Consider the following 13,707-nt stretch of genomic DNA (forward strand, 5'->3'; position numbering starts at 1 on the left):
GTTTTGTCTCGTATATCAAAATTTATAGCAGATACAATAAAATAGATTTTAAATTCTGTTTCAGCGTACATTTTTATCTTAGGATACCCTTTCTTATGTTTCCCAACCTTTAGCGAACGCGATATTAAAATTAATATGAATAACATACACCAAAATTTAACCAAAAAACTCAAATTTCAAATAAACATTTCCGGTAAACTTCGGAAATCTTCATTGTAGAGGTAGATGAACCATGGGCCAAGTAATGATAAGTCCAGGACATGACTCCCGTACCTTCGCGCGTACTAAATCCGACATCTCATAGAAATAACAAGCGGCCATTTTAGAGGGGGGAGGAAAAGTGGATGAAAAAAAAATTGGGGACAAATTCTAGCAGTAATTTCCGGTTTCTTGGGCGCCATCTAGTGGTGTCTAAATAAATATGAATTATAGTAACGGTTGAATTTTCAAAATATACGCGACGGTTATTTATCATTTTACTTGAGTAAGATGGGTAAAGTAAAACATTGCGTATTTCCTAAATGTAATAGCGATTCTCGTTATTTACATGTAGATTTTGTGGAATTTCCAAAGCCAAAACAAAAACCTATACAATGCAAACAATGGGTTAACTGGTTAGCTAAATATAAACCGGGCTATACAGTTGAGAAAGTAAACTACGACACATTTTTGTGTACTAAACACTTAAGTGATGAATTTTTTAAGACTCAGCTTTGGCTTAAAATACCAAACCAACAAAGCAAGGCCCCAGGTATGTTTATCTACGAGTTATAAACTGATATTGGTCAGTGGTCTCTTACAATTATTCCTTTTAGTTGTGACAATCTTTAAAACTACCGAAGAAAATGAACCGCGAATAGAACACTTGGTAAACCAGCTTTGTCCTAGACGGGTAAATAGGCAATGCACGGCCACAGGTATGTATTTCTTTTTTATCTTAAAGTTGATATCAGGCACTTACAGGTTTTTCTTATTGTTGTATCACTTCTTAAACCTATGGTAAAACAAACTGACCAACGTACAGAACATTTGGAAACTCGCCCTTGACTTGAACAGCTAAAACAACAATGCATGACTCCAGGTATGGAACCTTCAGCCACACAACCAGACCCGAAAAATATGCCTCTACTTGACCACGATTACGTAACATTAGTTAGTGTCATGTAAAGATCTGTCCATGATTGATAAGCGTAGCTCCGTGGATTTATTGCCTAGTTATGATACTCGAGATGCTGTATCTGGTGTGTTAACACAAAATGCTGCAGATGTAGATTTAATTTCACATGCCGAAACTATTTCAACCACAAAACAATTGTCAGTTAAAGAAATATTTTCATCATATACGTTTCTAAGGAATGGCTGGTAAACTTAGAAGATGAATTGAAAATGTTCAAGATGAATTATGAGACTAGTGCTGCTATTGTTTCTATAACTATTAGTCCTGACTTTAGTTTTTCACTTAAAATACTCAACCAGTTAGTAACAGACCACCCTCTGATATCAAATTTCCCTTCAAAAATTGTTTGCCATCAAGATTTATCAAGGTTTTTGGATAAACTTAATTTGTTACACATTTGCCATGGAACCCAAGAAGAAGTTTACAAACAGATCTTCAGGGGAAAAAATGTTCGAAATGCCTCAAATTGTTGGATTAGTAATTCAATTCGCCATAGTTCCTGCTGTCTTTTATCCCTTATGAAGAGGTGTGGAAGTTGTGTAAAACTAAGAAGCAATTTTAGAAGTGAAATCTTTAGGCCAAAAAAAGAAAAGCGGCGACTATCAGCGTTTAAGAGCCTCACCAATTCACAACTCTTGTTGGAATTAAGGAAAAGCAAGAGTAATGAAACCAAGTTGAAAAAGAAATTAATTAGGCGAGAGAAAAAGATTTCTAAATTAATCATGCAAATTGGCGAGTCAGCTAGCCCTAAAACAGAAGAGTGGCTTCAGCATATCCTTGAAAAAAACTTCAGTGAGAAAAATGAGCAAGAGTTTGACTTTCCTAAACTATTCTTGGCCACACAATTTAAAATGAGCCAATTAAATAGTAAAAAGAGTCGAAGATGGCATCCGTTGGTAGTCCACTGGTGCCTCTTTATGTACCACCAAGCTCCTAATTTGTACAAATCGCTTGAGACTTCTGGCATTTTGCATTTGCCAAGTTATAGAACTTTATTAAGACATACCCCAGAGGTTGGCCGCAAGCCTAACTTCCAACCAGGAATGTTCATTCAGCTTGCTGAAGATTTGAAGTTAAAAACACTTGAAGAGCATCAAAGATATTTCTCTTTGCTGTTAGATGAAATGAAGATTAAGGAAGATCTTATATATAACAAGAAGACTGGAGACCTGGTTGGATATACCAATATAGATGGTATCAATCCCACACTATTTGACAAAAAAGAGAAACCCATTGCTACCCACACGCTGGTTTTTATGATCAGAGGGGCCACTACAAGACAAAAAGCTCCTTTGGCCTATTTTCCTACTAGTACAGCCTCTGGTGATGAGCTTCATTTTTTAGTTTGGCGGGCAATAGCACTACTAGAATTAAAAGGATTCAAAATAATCGCAGTAATTGGGGATGGTGCCTCCACAAACCGTAAAGTTTTCACCAAACACCAGGATGAAGAAGCTAGTTGCTATAAATGCCTAAATATACACGCTTCTGATGAAGAACGATATATTTATTTTGTGTTTGATCCCCCCCATCTCCTTAAAACTGTTCGCAATTGCCTACTAAATAGCCGAGATGGGTGTAAATACAGACTCATGTATAAAAATGGGCAGGAGCTGGTGTGGAACACCATTATAGACTTGTATAGTAGTGAGCTGGGCAATTCTAACCTGAAAAAAGCTTTTAAGCTAACGGATGTCCATGTGTATCCTCAAGCGCAGCAAAAGATGAAAGTCAAACTCGCAGCCCAAGTATTAAGCAAATCGGTGGCAAATGCAATGTATGAGAAGTTTGGTGAAGCTAAATCCGAAACAGTTAAGTTCATAGAGACATTCAATCAGTGGTTCGACTGCATGAACGCAAAAAATTTTCAGGAAGGTTACCGTACTCGTAATCCAATGGTGAACCCCTACAAAACAGTGAATGATAGAAGACTAAAAGTATTAATTTTTGTACTCATTTCCTTACCTGTATTCAGTCATCTAACTTTCTAGTTTATTACAGTGGCTTCGAGAGGACTTTTTAAGTTATCTTAGTGATTGGGAAGACGACGTAAGGGATAGATGCAAAGCCGATGGAACACCCTTCAAGCCGGAGGAAAGGAAAAAAATGCTCCTGAGTCAAGAAACATTGTCGGGATTGAAACAAACTGGTATGAAATAATTATATTAAAATGTTTCATGTATAAATTACTAATTGAATCTATTTTTAGCCATGGCTATTGTAGAGTTGATAGAGTTCCTTCTTTCAAAGGGAGCTAAATTTGTATTGACTGCAAATTTTAACCAAGATCCGTTAGAAAACGAATTTAGTCGTCACAGACAAGCTAATGGATCTGGGCAACATCCAACATACCAACAAGTCTGTAATAATTATCCCAAACTTCGAGCTATCAAACAAGGAAAAATGAAAATTATTGTAATGGGCAAAAACTGTGAAACTGATAAAAATTCATAGAATGGTTTATTAAAAATAACTGTGATTCACTAATTGATTGCATTACTAATATCTTCGAGGCCTTTCCTTAATGCCTTTTTAGCCCTGCCTTTTTGGTTTTTTGCTCTTTGAGCAGCTTTCATCTCATTTTTGGCACTTCGTACGTGGCCATTTCCTTCGGTATTAATTAATTTATCAATTATTTTATCAAATATCTTATCACCAATAGCTTGATCAATATCACATTTTTTAAAGCTTTTTGCCAAATGGTTTGGACTTCCTTATCAGTTTTCATTAAATTCTTGGCTTCTGCTTTTCTATCAAATTGTTGGTTATTTTGTTTACAGAAGAGTCCAGTAGCAATTGTATGCAGCATTTTAAACACATTGAAAGTTTCTTTTTTCGTGTAAATAAGTCCTCCTCGGTCTTGAAGTTCAGTCCACCTGCGTGTTTGTAACTCAACACAATCTGAATCAGTTTTGGCACATGTAAATTCTTTAAAAAGACTAAGTCCTTGTGTTGTAGCTTTAAAGGACCGCAATGTTGCCCCTACAACATAATATAGAGCTCCATCATTCAACTCTATTTCAACCTTTTTCTCTAATATTATGACTGGTTCTTCGTACCTTAGACTCCTCGTAAATATTTCCCCCAGCAAAAACTGAACTGCTCTTTTTTGAGAAAATATATTAATCTTTGGCTCCTGTAATAATTTTAAAAATTTTATTTTAAAATTCATTTAAATATTTTCAGTAATTATCTTACAATTATGTCCATTGTTGTGAGCAATATGGAATTCATGAAACTCGTGGAGAATTTTAGCTCCTCAGACTTGGTGACGAATTTATCTTCAGGAGTTTCAGTCAATAACTGCTGGAGTTGTTTTTGGAAAGCCTTCATAGTTATTTGATTGTTTAATTGCACTCCCCAGACTAGAAACGCAGCTTGTTCGGATGTGAGATCCATTTCTTTAAGAGCTATTTCAATAGCTCCAATTGCAAATTGAAAAACATTAGCAAACATTTTATCGTAACTGACTAGCTCAACCAGTTTTGCTTTAGGCTTTTGTCTCTCTTTTTTCAGTGGGGCTTTGTTTTTCATGTTTTGTACTGACGCTTCTTCTGTAATTCCCAATGGAGGATTCTTCTTCGGTGATTTTAATTTACGCTTTTTCTCTTTGGCTTTGGAGGTGTATTTTCGCTAAAGAACCAAAGTACATAAATAACCAACAAAAGAACTCTTATTTATTAGATTTACCATTTGACTTTAGCCAAACTTGGTATAGGAACTTGTTGCTCATCTTCAAAATCACTAGCTAGTAAAATATCACCAGCCACTAGACATTTATCATAACAGTCATCGCACTCGGAGTCTGTAAATATTAAATCTTAAGTATAATAATAATACATTTATATTTAATTATATTTCTAGTACCAGATAAAACAATGAGAGGGGGAGGAGAAATTTCTAAAGTGTCGAAAGTGTTTTGACGAAACATTCTGCTAAATTCTGAAAAAAGGTTATAAAACTTTTAATTTATTTTTAGAATAATACAATTATTTTATAATATTAGATATATTTAAATTACTTGCCTTATATACAGATAATTATCATGTTTTTAAAAGGAACAAAGTTTTACATTTGAAAATATTACTATCTCCACTTTCTCCAGTCACGTGGTTTTTAAAATTTTGTTCCTAAAATGACGTATTTCCGCAATAGAAACATTATTCCGATAGGTGGCGATAGTAGTCGCGTGTTAGCGCGGCTGTACCCGTTTTGGAGAAAAGTCATGTCCTGGATTTATCATTACTTGGCCCATGGATGAACGCACAAAAAAAGTTTGGTTAAAATCTGTTACTATCATGCAGCAAAGTTTGATGATTTCAGAAATAATTACCCTCTTAGCTTGTTATTAATACGTTTTACAAGTTCTCACTCGTTTCTCTAATTCTCTAATGTTTACTTTGTTAATGAGAAAAACCATACTAGATATTGTGTTAAAAGCTAAAGACCGCCTTGATATGTCTTGCATGAGACTTTGTAATGGGACCCCCCATACTCAAAAGGTGGTAAATAAATAATTTTCATGAACCCGGACACGGAGATTGCCCCCTTCGGGGGTAGATTATGTTAACGCAAACGAGCTCGGAGACGTCGATGGGAGTCCCGGGAAGAGTTGTCTTTTATTTGTAAGGAATCGACACCCTAGAATCGGCTCACCCGGAGATAGGGATGGTGTTTCCGTAAAGCTCCGAGCCTCTGGTGGAGTCCGGTGTACTCTTATCGGCCCTGAAAAATCCGAGTAAGAAGAAGTGATTTTCGTGCCCGACCGTACCCATATCCGCAGCAGGTCTCCAAGGTGAACAGCCTCTAGTCGATAGAAAAATGTAGGTAAGGGAAGTCGGCAAAACCGATCCGTTACTCCGGGACAAGGATTGGCTCTGAGGGCTGGACCGGTCGGGCTGAGGTCCGAAGCGGGTCTGGCACTGCACCGGGACTGGGCGAGACTGGTCGGCAACGGTTTGGTTGAGTTCGGACCAGCGTCGGGGCCCTCCCGTGGAATGCTTCAGCTGCGCGGCGTGCTGGATCTCGTATCTGCCGCAACCTTTTCAGCCGGCAACTAACATCCAACTCAGAACGGGCACGGACCAGGGGAATCTGACTGTCTAATTATAACATATCACTGTCCTTATCCGGATTGTCCTTAATGGGGTCACTGGTGTCGTTCGCGGCTGCTGGGCCAGATTTCTGGGCTTGCGCGCCAGTTCGCATCGCCCCCTTCGCCGCCAGCCGGAGGGGTGACGGGTGTGTTCGTGGTTGATGGGCTCGGACTTTGGGTTCGCTCCATACCTGTCATTTGATAACCTTATCGGGGATGGTTTTTGCAGTGGAAGAGAAAGTCTCCCTAGCCCTCAGCTGTGCGAGGATGGGTTCTCGGGCAGGCCCATGGTGTCGCCTTTTGTTGGGCCGTGATGAGGGCGTTTGTTTGCCATATGTGAGCCTGTTCTTATAGCTGTCTCACTGGCCGAACGTTGTTTCGCAAAGCGCATTTTTGTCCGGACCTGGTTGAGTGTTGTGGGCCGCCGTAGTGCCTAGCGGAACGGCGGGGTACAAATACATAACTTTATGTCTAATTATAACAGGCCCTAAATGGGTTAGAGTGTGCAATAACTGGTGGCTTTACCGGGGAGTCGGGGTCCGGCTCTTGTAACCCATAAGGGCGGTGGCGCACTGCGAGATGTTAGCTCTGATCACATGGTCCTATCTCCACCTCCGACTTCGGTCAGGTTTGGGCTGGATACTGAACTACGGAGAGGGTCCAGGCAAACTGACCGCCTCGGCGGATTGGGTAGCCTGCTGTGGGGCGGCGGGCCTCCATATGCGGGCACGGCGGTCATGTTTCCCGGCCTTTTGGGGCGCACCGGGATCTCCGGTGCCAGCTGTTCCAGGTTACTTGGGCTGCTGTGTGCTCGTCGTTCCCCTTTAGGAGCTATCTCCAAAGGGTTTGGCTCCTTACCTTCATAGGTAGGGTGTCTGCTGGAGTTGCTATAGCACCCATTCTTAATCCCACTGCTGTGTGCGAAGTTAGGATTGGTCCACCCATTGCTGCACCTTCTGCTGGGTTGAGTGGCTTGCGTCAAAGGTGAGACCATCAGTAGTAGGGTTCTGCAACCCATGCTGGATTTGTCACCTGTCCGGGCTAGGTGGACGCTGGCCTAGGGCACTATGATGATAGGCCTCCGGTGGTATGGTCTCTGTTACTAGATACACCGGGCTATAAATTCTGACACACTGTCTAATTAAAACAAAGCATTGCGATGGCCGTTGATCAGTGTTGACGCAATGTGATTTCTGCCCAGTGCTCTGAAATTCAACTAACACTATGTCACACATGTGACAATGGCGCACATGTGGGACATTTAAAAAAAAACTTATACCGCATTGTTCTTAAGCCAAACCTACCCTACAATTAAATTTTTTAATTTCGAAGCAAAATTTATATTTATATATGCTCCATAATGCTATTACTATGTAAGCACATGTGGTACCATTTCGAATATATAATCCAACTATTATTAAACTCTGAAGACAATAAATTAAACAAAAACAAAGCTTTTACTATAAAGATTTATGTGTTAACTACATGTACTTGTTTATTACATTCTCTTAAACCTTGCTAAGTTATTATTTTGGGATTTACATACAAATTGGTGTTTTGGAGCATATGTGCAATAAGCGTTTCTTCAAATAAAACCTCGGAAAATTAAAGAAAACTGCAATTAATAATATCCCTAGTTATTTAAATTTAACATAAACCGTTGATTAGATGTAGAGCTAATTATATAAATTTTTAAATTTTTTTATAATGTAGCACAAGTGCTACAAACTAAAAGACGGGCAACTAGGAGCCTAATCAGATACCGTATTGTAAGAACCTAAAGATGTATTACAATTGAAGTAAACGTTCGATAAAATTTCAAAAATCTTGTGATAAAAATAATTTTGAATCTGTTTGAAGTGCTAGAAACAACTCTCGCTTTCATTATCCGAAATTATACCATTTTACGTATTAATTATGTAACTTAGCTAATTTAAAATGAATTTTTATTTTGAAATGTCTGTCGCATATATTATCCAAATGAAAACCTTTATAAAACACTATAACTCTCTCCGGTCGGAGCGTTTTCCTGATTAGATGGAAAGTAATCAAATGATGTTAATAGTCCGGTGTTTTACGCTCCCACCGAAAATGATTATAAAAGGGGAAGGGAAAGGGGAGGTTGTGGAATCTCAGACGAAAAACAGTGTGATCTCAATCAAAATTCTCTTTATTCAATCCTTTTTGACAAAAATACACTCTTAAAAATAATATAATGGGGACATAAACCAAAATAATGAAATAATACGAGGGGACCTGGCAAAACCTTGACGGGAACTTACTCTGTTCTTTCAGTTCTTAGCCTCAGTGACTCATAGCTCGGGAACTCAGGGGTAAAATGGAAATTTACGTAGGGTTAGGGGACTTGATTGCTTTGTTTGGTTGGGTCTTAGAAGGGAAACTCTAGATTTGGGTTGATTTTGTCAGTTTGAAGGTGGGGGACTTCACTTGACTCGCTATTTGACCCAGTGAATTTTTAGAAGGAGACTTAGGAGAATCTACTACTTATCAATTGTCCTTTTGTCCGGCGTCTTCGTTTTTCTTTGGAGAGGAGGAATTTGTTATCTTCTTTCGCGTGGGGGTCTCGTTATCACAGTCCGAGGGGGGGGGGGGGCACAAATAGTCACAACACTTCGTTCAAACGCACGCGCAAGGGTTGCACTTTCCCCGAACGTCAAGGGATGAATCCAGGCAGCAGATCGCAGCGGCTCCCAGAGCCCTCTTTCTCTCCTGATTCACGATGCGTCACTTGACTCGAAGTTGCAATGGAAGGCTGGGGACTCTTTCTCTGGAATTCGACGACTCTGCTGTAGTCTCTTCGGTTTACGGGGTTCCGGGTTACGGGATTTCCGGATTACGCAAGTAGGCTCCCAGCAGTCTTCGTCGGTATAACTCTTTCGGACCTGAACGGGACTCACGAACTCTTAATTGGATTTACGACTCTCACTCTCTTGGGATGTGGATTAGCCTTCTTTCTGGATTCATTGATTTTCGTAGCTGGATACGTCTGGGGACTCGCTGGATGTCATCAGGGATTGACGTTTAAAATTCTAGAGAACCTCTTAATTTCATTTAGACTTCGCTAAAGTTTCCAATTTTGGTTTCAAATTAAAATTTTTAGTGAAGGGTCTGGCCATGGCGGAGCAGCGCTTCCGCCTGCAAGTCTCTAGGGGTTTCCTTCTGGTTTCTAGGGTGCGGGGCCGCTTTTATACCCTCGGTCTTGTCACTCATTCCTTAATGATGGTGCTCTTTTTGGGCATTGGGTCCCTAGGACGTAGAGGGGTGGCTTACGCCTTTGGCCATGCTTTTTCGGGTCTACGTGACTTGACGAATTTGAGATCGGTGGGGAGTTGGGGGTACTTTCATCTTATCACGTCTTTGGTAACCTTGATCTTGTTGCTGAGGGATCCAATGCACGATTGCTATTTTTAGAAGTGTATGATAGTTTCAAGGTTTTTTGCGTGGGGCACTCTCATCCCTGCCTCCTTCTATTGAATTCTTTGGGGCCTAGGCTTAACACTGAAATCTACATTACTTTACATTTAACTTTAATATTTGACTAAAACATAATAGGGATCACACTTAAAGTACTTTTCTAATATCGGGCCATCAGGTCATATAGCTCCTTAGGGTCTTCATACTTTAGAAATGACTAGGGGGCCAACCTTTATTATAAACATGACTTAAACTTAAATGTGTACTTAGAATAGTTAACATTTCTTAGATTAAGATATTTACCTAGTTAATTTATTAAAATAGAATTATTGCGAAGGAAACTAATTTATTATAGCGATATTACGTTCGTTACGTCAGCTTAACCTTAAACACATACTGATGAAAGGTTCGAGGAGACATTCATAAAGACTAACTTCGCGAGGAGTACGCAAAAATTATAAACACTCGGGACTTTACATACAATATAAAATGGATTTAAAATAAAAAAATATTACATAACAAGACAAGGGGGCACCACTGAGGCGGTTACAACACTTAAAACCTTTAATTAAACAATATAAAAGCACAAACTATAAAGATTAATGTATTTCGAATTTATCTAAATAAATTTCTATTTTGTAAGTTTGATTAGCAATTATTCACAAATATTTGAACTTACCTCAATTTACGCTACATCGCACCAATTCACCCAATTTACTTATTTTTATTAAGTTCCAATTTTTTAAACATGTGTTTTTCCCATGTTAAATCACATAGAGAAATTTGGATTTGGTATTGTCAAAACCCTATTCGGTGAAAGCCGTCGAACGACCGCTAATGTTTTTCTGGACACGCTGCGCTTTGAGCGCTCGTTTTACAATTCTTTAGCGGTACTAACGACGTTTCACGTTGTTACCTGGTTGATCCTGCCAGTAGTCATATTCTTGTCTCAAAGACTAAGCCATGCATGTCTAAGTACATGCCGAAATAACGTGAAACCGCGAATGGCCCATTAAATCAGTTATGGTTTCTTAGATCGTACATTTTACTTAGATAACTGTGGTAAGTCTAGTGCTAATACATGCAGCAGAGCTCCGACCTTCGGGAACTTGCGCTTTTATTAGACCAAGACCAATCGGGCTTCGGCCCGTTTACCATGGCGACTCTGTATAACTTTGGGCAAATCGCACGATCTTGTATCGGCGATGTTTCTTTCAAGTGTCTGCCTTATCAACTTTCGATTGTAGGCTATGCGCCTACCTCGATCATTACGGGTAATGGGGAATCAGGGTTTGATTCCGGAGTGGGAGCCTGAGAAACGGCTATCACATCCAAGGAAGGCAGCAGGCGCGCAAATTACCCACTCCGGCACGGGGAGTAAGTGAGGAAAAATAATAATACGGGACTCTTTTGAGGCCCCGTAATTGGAATGAGTACACTCTTAGTCCTTTCACGACGATCTATTGGAGGGCAAGTCTGGTTCCAGCAGCCGCGGTTATTACAGCTCCAATAGCGTATATTAAACATGTAGCGGTAAAAAAGCTCGTATCTGAATCTCAGTATGGGTTTTTTAAGGTATAGTTCGGTTCGAATCCGAAACCCAAATACAATATAAAGCAAATGGATCAATCGTAGTTTTCAAAAACATATATTGCTTGTAATCGGGTATCAGCCGAAGTTGATAATAAAGATAAGTATGACACCTATTCATCCAATGTAAATTCTTTAATGATAGTCTGTTTCGCTAATGACAACGTAAGCTATTACGTACCAACGGACTGAAAACTCTCCCTCCATGAAGACCCGTAAATCGACGCCGGTCCGCCGGCAGCCTTTTCGACGTACCAGCCAAGGGCTTTTGAAAATTGAAATTCTTTCAAAAGTGTAAATAACGCTTACATTTGGAAATTAATGATGAACTAAGGAATCGGAAGATAAAATAGCTATTATGAACACTGACTGCATTTCGGAAATCAGTTTTGTTCATAATTTATCACCTAAGCCTAGGATAAAAAATTCCCGCCGCAGAGTCGCAGACGCCGCTTCGCGAACACAGTAATGACGTAAATTTCGTCACTAGAGAAAGTGACGTCATTATCAAGGTATCATTTAAAAATGTATCTTATTGACACACTTAGGTAAATTATGCCTTTTATGGTATCAGTTATTTATTTTCAATCAATCAAATTATAATTACATTTAAAAAGTTTCGCATTTAGACAAAACAATGGTTTCACATAGTCTTTGAACGAAATCTAAAGTTTTATTTGCGTAGCAGTAGTTTTTGTGCTCATTTTGTAGGCCTTACAATTTTCGTAATTTCCCAACGTGGTTGTTTCAGTCCAACACTGCTAACGACCGTCTTAGAAAATACGTCTCTTTTTCCAAACCGAATTCTTTTATCGAGATAAATGAGACAGTATTTATTTATTTAAAATTCCAACTGTTCAGGAAATGATACGTACTTACGTCAAAATATTAGTCAATCGGAAAACAATATAAGCATTTAAATTCCAATAAATAATCATTTATTTTAAAACCTTCAATTGATTTATTTGCTTTACATAGTAAATATGGTACATAAAATGTATGCATCTTTAGGTTTAATCTTGTTGTATATAAATAAAAAATAATAGGCATTTAAATATAATTTTCTGCGAGTTTTTATCATCTGAATATAGCTTTAAAATCCCTAAATAAATTTATAATTTAATATCTTAAATATAAATAATATAAAATTAAGAATATAAGCGATACGAAAATAAGTAAAATTCCAATAAAAATATATAGCCCTAGGTTTATGTTTTATTTAAAAATCTAAAAAAGCAAATTCTGGCATGTTTATGTTACAATCAAGTCTCGCCCTTTTTTCCGATCTCACTCCTTGCAAAATATAAGGTTAAAATCTTAACTTGCGCGGGATATGGCTGCGCTAACATAGAAACAAGTTATCATGTTTAGTCCAGTTGGTGCAAAGGGCCCGGGATAGATAAGCTGTTAACTGGCGAGCGCGGGAGGGTCACCGTCCGCCCGAGATTAATATAGGAGTCAGAAGGCGTAGCCACATACCCGTCTGAACCATTTTATCCAGATTAAAAGTGAATCTAGGCCTTAAATATGTTTTTGTTATATCTCTCATATCACCGAACTCTAAATATTAATATGGCTTTGAAACAGTTGAAGTACTAATTTATTAATGGATAACTTAATCATCCATTTTAATATTTACAACCTTATACAGGCAGATTTAACGTAGAAGGAAGTTTTTGTTGCCGTGATCTATGTCAACTTAAATAATTTCGCGATAGGATATGCCATATTGAATAAAATCCTTTGTATAATAATGCTTTGTTTTCTAAGCCTAAACTGTAAATGTAAAAAATATACATTTTGTGTACTTATTAGTAGAGGAAAAACTAATTTCGATCACGTAATTTTTTAGTTTAGGTACACTCTTATATTCAATTGTAATATATTTAATCAGATTTAAACATTCTAAACCTGATTTAACGTGATTTAATCAACATAAATTTGATTAAATCAAAATGTATTAAAGAAATCACGGTTAAATCTGAGGAGCTAACCACTCTTTGAAAGTATGTACATCGATTACGCCGGATTACGCTTAGATTAGCACTGCCAAAGGCGTAAGCCTATTAGTACAGTCATATGTAACATAATTACTCTCATAAGTGTGGATACGACGTAATTGCCGTCACTTTACAATCGATGACGGATTTTTCGTCATCAAAACCAGGTCTGGCGGGGAGGGTAGGAAGTTAAACAGGTTTTGCGCGTAGTTCGTTCGTGATTTCTTTGGTGGCTGTGAAACAAGGTCTCATGGAAATTTTTTAATACAGAGTTGTTATATAGAGGCATACTTATGAGTAATTATGTTACAAATGGTACAGTCAAAGGTACGGCTCTGTACACCGATTACGCGGACTGATCAGCCCCTCGGTTAAATCCGATTTAATATTTCGAGGGGTGCGTCGTTATT

This window comes from Leiobunum rupestre, chromosome 8 (assembly GCF_980474605.1).
Source record: "Leiobunum rupestre chromosome 8, qqLeiRupe1.1.hap1, whole genome shotgun sequence".
Taxonomy (NCBI): Eukaryota; Metazoa; Arthropoda; class Arachnida; order Opiliones; family Sclerosomatidae; genus Leiobunum; species Leiobunum rupestre.